Source organism: Danio aesculapii, chromosome 15 (assembly GCF_903798145.1).
Source record: "Danio aesculapii chromosome 15, fDanAes4.1, whole genome shotgun sequence".
Classification (NCBI taxonomy): Eukaryota; Metazoa; Chordata; class Actinopteri; order Cypriniformes; family Danionidae; genus Danio; species Danio aesculapii.
The window spans coordinates 43,034,366-43,044,046 of record NC_079449.1 but is presented as its reverse complement, the minus strand read 5'-3'; positions in this window follow the sequence as shown (position 1 = coordinate 43,044,046).

Sequence of the window (9,681 nt, the reverse complement as noted above, 5' to 3'; positions counted from 1 at the left end):
GGTAACAGGGACAAAGAGAAGAAACTAGAGTGAGCAAGAGTTATTCTTAAAAATAATATATATGGCCACACTTTACAATAATGTTCCATTAATGTTTTTACTAAAACAAACTAAGAATAAACAATACATTTTGTTTACTAAAATGAACTAAGAATAAACAATACATTTTGTTTACTAAAATGAACTAAGAATAAACAATACATTTTGTTTACTAAAATGAACTAAGAATAAACAATACATTTTGTTTACTAAAATGAACTAAGAATAAACAATATATTTTGTTTACTAAAATGAACTAAGAATAAACAATACATTTTGTTTACTAAAATGAACTAAGAATAAACAATACATTTTGTTTACTAAAATGAACTAAGAATAAACAATACATTTTGTTTACTAAAATGAATTAAGAATAAACAATATATTTTATTTACTAAAATGAACTAAGAATAAACAATACATTTTATTTACTAAAATGAACTAAGAATAAACAATACATTTTATTAACTAAAACGGACTAAAAATAAACAATATATTTTATTTACTAAAATGAACTAAGAATAAACAATACATTTTATTTACTAAAATGAACTAAGAATAAACAATACATTTTATTTACTAAAATGAACTAAGAATAAACAATACATTTTATTTACTAAAATGAACTAAGAATAAACAATACATTTTATTTACTAAAATGAACTAAGAATAAACAATACATTTTATTTACTAAAATGAACTAAGAATAAACAATACATTTTATTTACTAAAATGAACTAAGAATAAACAATACATTTTATTTACTAAAATGAACTAAGAATAAACAATATATTTTATTTACTAAAATGAACTAAGAATAAACAATATATTTTATTTACTAAAATGAACTAAGGATAAACAATACATTTTATTTACTAAAATGAACTAAGAATAAACAATACTTGTAAGGCATTCATTGATCATAGTTCAACATTTACTAATGCTTTATTAAAATGCAAAATTGTGCTTGTTAACAGACACTGTCTGTAATCTTAGTTCAGTTAAATTCAAGTTGATTGGTATAGCACTTAATCACAGTGATATACAGTTCCACAGCAACTTCACAAAAGGTGTGCATTATGTTATAATCAAAATCAGAAAAGGTTAAGGCAGGGATCGGGAACCTTTTTTCAGCAAAAAGCCATTTCTGATATTTTTGGCAAATGCATTTTTGTAAAGAGCCATTGGGGTATATATACTCATATATCTATACCACTACTATAAATAATACAGGTTTAAACAAAATCTTTATTTATGCTCATGCACAATTAAAAATGAACAAATATGAAGCAACACATGTTGAGCAAGTCTATGAATGAAGAAATGATAACTTAATTAAATTTCTGGTAAATAAACAGCACTACAATTTAAAATAAACAAACATTTTACTACTACTAAAAATTACACTTCAAATAATTCATTATAAAGTTTGCGACAATCATTTTGGTTAGTTTCAAAGGACACATATTATTGTTATTATATTAATTTTTGGTAGTTTTGAAGAACAAAAAAAAAACATTTTACTGTTATTGATTAATAAAAGGCAAAACAACTTATATTTTTATATTACCCACGCACATGCATTTGCCCTTCATTGGTGTCGCTGTTCAATTTTATCCACAGCACCGCACACGTGCATTGGTAAAAATGTAAAAATTGTAATTGTATTTTCAATAGGAAACTGATTTCTAGTTATGGTTATAATTTTTTAAACTGTAAAATATTATTGAAGGGAGACAGCTGGAGAGCCACGTATTTTTGGTCGAAGAGCCACATGTGGCTCACGAGCCATAGGATCCGTACCACTAGATTAAGGTGTAATGCTTCATTCACACTAGCAGCGACTGTAGCAAACGCAGGTTTGTGTAGATCTACAGCACAGAGAATACAAACGGCCTCTGAGCGAGCTGAGAGAGGATCACGTGAGCTCTACCAATGCTCCTATTGGCTGTCACTCAAGAAAGTCGCTCTTCATTTGCATAAAGTTGAAGGATTCTCAACTTTGTCATGTCGCTCAACACCAACATTCGGATCTTAAAATCTGGGAGATTTTATCCGGAGGGGGTGGGGTGTGGTAAGGTGCACGCGAACTGAAGAGCGGGGGTGAAGGTGCGCGAACTGGGGAGCAGGTATGAAGATGGTTGCACGTTGGTGCAGATGGGGACTGAATCCATCTGGGTGGAATCCATCTGGGTGAATCCAGATGGGTGGGGGGGTGGGATAGAATTACAGGAGTTTTCCGGGAGACAGAACAATATGGGAGGTGGGCGGGAGATGGGTCTGAAATACGGGAGACTCCCGGGAAAACGAGAGTGTTGGCAGGTATGCTCAACACACTCACCTGGTCACCAACGGTCACTATCGCTCACGTAAATGGAGGTCACAGGAAGACGCTCACTCTCCGTTGAAATGAACGGTCGCTTATTGACTGTCACTGTGAATCGCTCCTAGTGTGAATGAGGCTGGACGGTACAGCTGTCAAGCATATACAGTTAATCTGCAGTTATACAATAAAATGCACTTGTCCACATAGCTGATGTCTATTCTGTATACAGTGGTCAACATTGGAAATCGATCAAAAAAGATTTTCAAAATTGGATGGATTTTTTTAAAATAGTTATAAGACAACTTTGATGACAAGTTTCAATCCCCTTCAAAAGTTGACTACTGTATATAACTTATTTTTTTGAGTAGTGCAATGTGATTTGTGGTGCATTATCATTTAAAGTACACATGAAATCAAAACTAACCTTATTGATGTTGTTAGCTGGCATTGCTAGTTTTGTGCTGAACAGTTCATCTGTGCATGTCATTAAGAAAAAAAAATGTTTGCCCTTTTAATCTTTGATTGAAACCTGAAAATGCACTTCCTGTTCAGTTAAACTCTCAGATTAGCTCAGCCTGAGTTAGTGGGTGTGGCTAACACACTTAACCACGCCCCTCCAGCTGTCAGTTTAGACACCAAACAGAAATGATGAGCAGGAGGAGTCTATTAGGTTGTAACTCTCCCCTTTCCACATCTTTCTGAATGAAATGCCCACTTTCCTACATCCAATCAGCTCACAGTAGAAAAAACAAGCCACGCCCACTGCTGTCTCTTTAATATTCTGTTTCCTTAGGAACTGCGTCACAATAAGGAAAAAAAAAGGTTGCAGCTTCCAGTTTATGCAGACTTTAAACATTTGTGTTATCTTGCTGAGTACAGAAGAAAGTGTCTGGTGCATATAGAGAGGAACGAGTGTGTTTTCTACAGGCGCTGCAGTATCAGAGCAGACATAAACAAGCAGATCAAACACACAGCATAACAAACGCAAAACTGTGGACTGTGGTGATTATGTGTGTATCAGTCACCATGAAGATTCATTGGAAAGCTGGATCAGGAAAACGACTGCCGTGTTGATGTAGTCTTATTCACCATGTTTTATTGTAATCAAAAATCAAATCCAGCATGATGTGGTCAAAGAAATGTGTAATAATGCCTTGTCTGGCCAACTGACTCTTCTCAAACACAAAGATTTCTCCGGTGTTGGCCAAGAGGACAATTTCTCAAACAATAAAACATGTGTTTTGGATTGTAACGGTCCAAACCCGGAGGAAGAAAACAGCTCTCTCTGGTGTTTCTTCAACACGCACGTCATCTTCTCCTGACTATTAACCAGTAAAATCCAGAGGAACGTTGGCAGATTAGGGTGCTTTTTCATACTTTATTTATTTATGACCTTACGATCTCTCCAGGAGCACACCTGTGGCTCTCTTTCTGCAAGGCTTTATCATCCAGCACGGACAGCAGATCTACATAAAACACATTCAGCTCGTGTCTGGGGGCTCGTCTGCACGGTCTGAGTAATGCTTTCCACCGCCCCGTCCTCCTCTTCTGCTCAAGCAGTAAACCCAAAACCTTTCCTAAGAGCAGACAATAAAAAAAGGCTTCACATTCGTCAAGATCTCCACTCACCTTTACTGAAGGCCAAGTGCTGCATTAGAAACATCCCGCAAACATCTAAGTGAAGTTTATTATTAAACTAATTTGGAGAGGATCACGTGATTATGATTGCTTGCAGCCGGTCCCGCATTATCTAATTTATGATTCACCAATCAGGCGATTCCTAAGCCACTATAAATACCCTCAGTCCCATATGACAGCCATCTTCGTTTTGAAGAATCCCCCCTTCCACCCCTACTCCTTTCCTAGATGGGTGACACGGTAGCTCAGTGGTTAGCACTGTTGCCTCACAGCAAGAGCATCACTGGTTCTAGTCCTTACCAAGCCAGTCGACATTTCTGTGCGGAGTTTACATGTTCTCCCCGTGCTCACGTGGGTTTTCCCTGGGTCCCCCGGTTTCCTCCCACCGTCCAAAAACATGCAACATAAGTTAATTGACTAATCCAAATCGGCACCATAGACATGCTCATAGTAAGTAGTTATCTCTTAAAAGCAATCACTATCTGTTCATCAGCTATTACAGCAGGGGAGTTCTCCAGATCTACCTGAGCTCAAACTCCCCTCTCGCCTTGCAGATGGGAGGGAACCCCGGGCTCGAGAATATTATCAGCTCAGGGTTCTGTCCCCGGACAGCATGCCAAACAAGCTTTATAATCAATCATCAGCTAAGTGTGAACTCTTGAAACACGCATATTTGGAATTGCTTCAGCATTTAGATTTTGTTTCTCCAATATTTAAGACCAGTGCACTGCATAAAATGCTTTTCTCACTTATTTTTGAGTCTTGTTTCTAGTCCAAAAGTAATGTAGTCCAAATTTTTTTTCACAAAGATGTGTATATTTGTGTTTCTGATATAAACTCATTCATTTGTATATTAATTTCTGTTAAAAACTCATAATATAATGTGACACTTATAGAGAATGTGCACCCTTAAAATGTTTGGAAGTTATGGGTTTTAAAGGAAAGAGTTGCTATTGGAGCATAGCAGATCACATGTTTAAGTCGAGTGAAGTGCGGGACCACTGCATTATGGGTCAAACTATTATGGTGGCAGAAAGAAGCTAATGATACAGAGCCAGAGAAAATTCATTAATCTGCATGGTCTAAGAGGGTGCACATGGTTAATTATATTTAATTCTGTTGCATTTTTGTGTATAGTATTGTTTAATGTCAGTTTATGTCAGGGGTGTCCAAACTCGGTCCTGGAGGGCCAGTGTCCTGCAGATTTTAGCTCCAACTTGCCTCAACACACCTGCGCGGATGTTTCTAGAAAGCCTATTTAGAGCTTGATTGGCTAACCTAGGTGTGTCTGATTGGGGTTGGAACTAAACTTTGCACCCGGAGGAAGCTCACGCCAACACTGGGAGAACATACAAACTCAGACACAGAAATGCCAGCTGACCCAGCCGTCACTCGAACCAGAAACCTTCTTGCTGTGAGGTGAGAGTGCTAACCACTGAGCCACCATGTCGCCCCTACCTAGTTACCTTGTAACTAATTACACCCAACACTGATTGACACACCTGACTGCTTTGTGTTGCACACATGGTCACCTACTGTATCCTTTATCAAATAAATACATGCAGTTTCTTGTTTTGTGATGTAGTAGAATGACTAATCAATGACGAGTGAATGTCTAATCAAAAATAAACAGTTTGTCATCAAATTTTGAAGAGGAATGCACTGATTAAAGATCAGTTTGTACAAATACTGTACACAGCCTGCATTATTATGGAGGATGAGGCTGCTTTTGCTCAGCCAGTCATTTCTAGGCATCATTACATTACACAAACCCATCTTAAATGTATAAGACGGCAAGCTTTAGCAGTTTTTTCACACTATAGGCTCTTCTGTATTGTTCTTCCCATCTCATCTTTCTTATTTAGGCATTTAGGTTAAAATCTGCTCGCCAGCGCCATCTGGTGGCAACCAGTTTGAGGGACGCTGCTCAATAGTTTTCCTCTTAATACTATATCTTCTGGCATTACATTATGTTTTCAGCTAAAGCCAACGTTAGATATAAACCGACACCCTTAGCAGCTTACTTAAATGAAACTATGATTAATATTAGCAATATATGTCCCTTTCACAGGCTGACACTCAGTTCTTTTGAGAAGTTTTTATCACTGCATAACTTAAAATGTATGTAAAAACATTAAACGTGCAATGTGACTGGATCATAAAATATAATATCAGTACTCCTCTTTGAAAGAAGCTGGACGAAGATGATTTATGTATTGTACAGTGTGTGACAATAAGCTTTGGTAACACTTCATATTAAGTGGCTTAACTACTGCTTACATTAAAAAATGAACAATTTGGTTCATTGCACTTATTATGTCCATACATTATTTTTCATTGTACTTATTTTTTTCAATATAACTTTGTGTAATTATAGTTATAATTACTGTAATTAATTTTTGTAATTACTAATTATACTGTTGACCATCCCATACACCTTGACTGAACATTAAACCTACACAAACACTCATAAAAAAAGATTTTTGCTGCTTGTTAAAACTACTTATTGAAAATGAGTTGAAACAACACAATTCCTACGTTTTTTTTTTTGGGGGGGTCAACTTATTTCTTTCATGTTCAATCCACCTAAATTTGTAAAAGTGGTTAAGCTATCTTAATCAGTTTGTGTTCGGACAACATGAAGGAATTGTGCAGAAGCCTGCATTTTTACTGTGTACTACCAAACCTGTCCAAAATCTTAATTAGCACGTTGTACCTGTTTTTTTATGTAATTATGCATAATAACATTAAGTTGTAAGTTATTTTTGAGAAATTAGTTACCCCTGAAAGACACACACACACACACACACACACACACACACACACACACACACACACACATATATATATATATATATATATATATATATATATATATATATATATATATATATATATATATATATATATATATATATATATATATATATACACACAATTAATGTCATAAACAATATCATAAACAATTAATGAATGATGTGGTAATCATTTATGGATGTATGTTTTACTAATTTAGTTACACATCATTTAGAAGTGATTTGTTAATTATGAACTAGTCATTTACAAAACATTACTCTTTCTTCATTAATGATTAATTAAAGATATATTAATATCTTTTTGTATGTTTTGTGGATTATAAATCATTTAAGTGACGAGTGATTAGATAACAATGAACTAATCATTTACAGATCATGACTATAGGTTCACAAATTATCTCTAGTAGATGGTTATTAGGTTACAAGTTAATGAAAAAAAACAGTAGTTTAAATAGCTCAGAGAACCTATGCCTCCATTATACATACATACATACATACACACACACACACACATATATATATATATATATATATATATATATATATATATATATATATATAGTACACTGAATCAAAAAGTAGTGAATTACTGTGAGATAGAATTGAAAATTTGTCATGATGTTGGGGTAAAATATTAAATAAAATGTTAATACAGGAAAAATTAAGAGAAACAAAAATATAAAATATTTTTTTTTTGCAAGAACTTGTAATATTGAATTTAAGTGTATTGTTTTTCTATTCCTAAAAATATTAGGTGATCAAACATTAGAAAATTAAATTGTCACAGCCAGACCAGGTTCACCCCACTCGCAGTCACATGATTCACCTTGTTCACCGTCACCGCAATCAGCAAGATCCCCGTCACCCGAATACTAATCATCAGCACACCTGCAGGTCATTCCCCGCCCATCACTTCAGCCCAGAAATACCTGCATGCTCCTTCACTCAGTGTCCTGCTTCATCACATAGAAGAAGGTTGTACTCGCATGGTCAGTAAATTCTTCTTTGAGAAAAGTTTATTTACGTTGTCTGTTCCAAGTATACCCACAGTGTCTTTATCCCCCTCCTAGAGTTGATTCCCTCTTGGCTGTGTGTACATGTCCCATCTGTCATCCATCAGTCTCTGGCTCTTACCATCCTGGTCCACTGCTCATCATTTTGCAAGGTAAAGACTTTACCTGCTTACCATATTTCCTGTGTACATCATGCCTGTAATAAACTGGTTCATATACTCACTCAGTTCTGGTGTCAGTCCCCCTTCTGTGACAGAAATGAACAAAATGCATGCTCCAATCGACCCTTTGCTGACCTCTACCATGGTAGGGCCTCTGTTTACAGTATCACATGGCATACTGTAATGCACATATGCCTGCATTTGATACCACCTCTCACTCTCTCTGAGCACATGCAGAGAGGAGCAGGGAAGAGTGTGTGAGTGGCAACAAATGTAAGTGACTTTTTTTTATTCTCTTCTATCCCAGATAATTCAGTATAGTTTGTTGTTTTTTTCCTAGTTAGCTTTGAAAAGTTGCCAAAAATGTTTGCCATCTTAACCACATGGCTTTTAAAGAAACCCAGATGAACTGATACCTAGATTTGAATGCTACTTGGAGTGAAATAGATGCTCAAGCATCTTGTCCCTATCTGGCAACATAGGCCATGAGTGCGCCGGGTTACATTTAAATACTTGCATGAAAGTTCTTAAGCTAAGAAATTTTTTAGGTTGTAGGTCAAGGGTTCCCTTAATAAAACTTGGGTTGCAAGAACAAAAACCTAAGGGTCAACTTAAAGAATTTAAGGCTGCTGTTAATGATCGAAGTGTTCCCTTAACTGCTACAAAGTGTTTGAAGAGTTCACACTTAGCTCATGATTCAATCATAGCTTGTTTGGCATGCTGTCCCGGGAGAGAGCCCTGAGCTCAAGGGGTCCTCGGCCCTAGGGCTCCCTCCCTTTCGCAGGGTGGGGGGAGATTGAGCTCAGGTCGATCTTAAAACTGAGGCTAAGGTGAGCTTTCTGAGAGGAAGACATTTAGAAAAGATTTAGGCTTATTTTATCTATAATATAGAGCACATTTGGATGTTGGGAAGAAACCGGGGAACCTGGGGGAAACCCACACGGACACTGGGAGAACATGCAAACTCCGCACAGAAATGCCAGATGACCCAGCGAGGACCTGGCGCCATTGGTATTCTTGCTGTGAGGCCACCATGCTGCCCATTCTGGATAAAGGTGGAAGAAGGGGATGAGGGGGGCTTCTTCCAGATGAAGATAGTTGTAGAAAGGAAATGAGGATGGATAGATAGATAGATAGATAGATAGATAGATAGATAGATTTTCCTCTCCTGTTGTTTGGTAGTACTCAGTATATCAATCTAATCTGCCAGCAGAACATTTCAGGACACAACTGAAGTGTTAAATAGGAGGCTTGTGCCAGCATTTGTGTATTTGCAAACCAGAGAATGTCAAATACGTCTAAATAAAAGTCCATGTGTGCTGTGCACTGACACATTGGCTCCATCAGTTGTTTCTTTGGCCTAAACATTTTTTTTAAAGTGCGGTGGTGCCCAAAGAATTGTTCTTCCATCAATTATATGCTGAAAATAACACATTAAAACAATTCTGCTTTTGTTTCTGCTTATGTTTAACTTTCTCCTAACAACCACTTGAGGTCACTGTGGCTTGTTGTGGGATGCTTGATCTCCTGATGTCTTTTGTCACACACACACATATGCGAATGATCAATGCAACTGATGTTTGCTTGCTGAATGTTGTAAGAATTTAGCGATTATTATATGAGAGAGATAAGATTCAAAGATGAATTATTAAACATTTTAACTAGAGAATCGTACACTAGCCATGCAA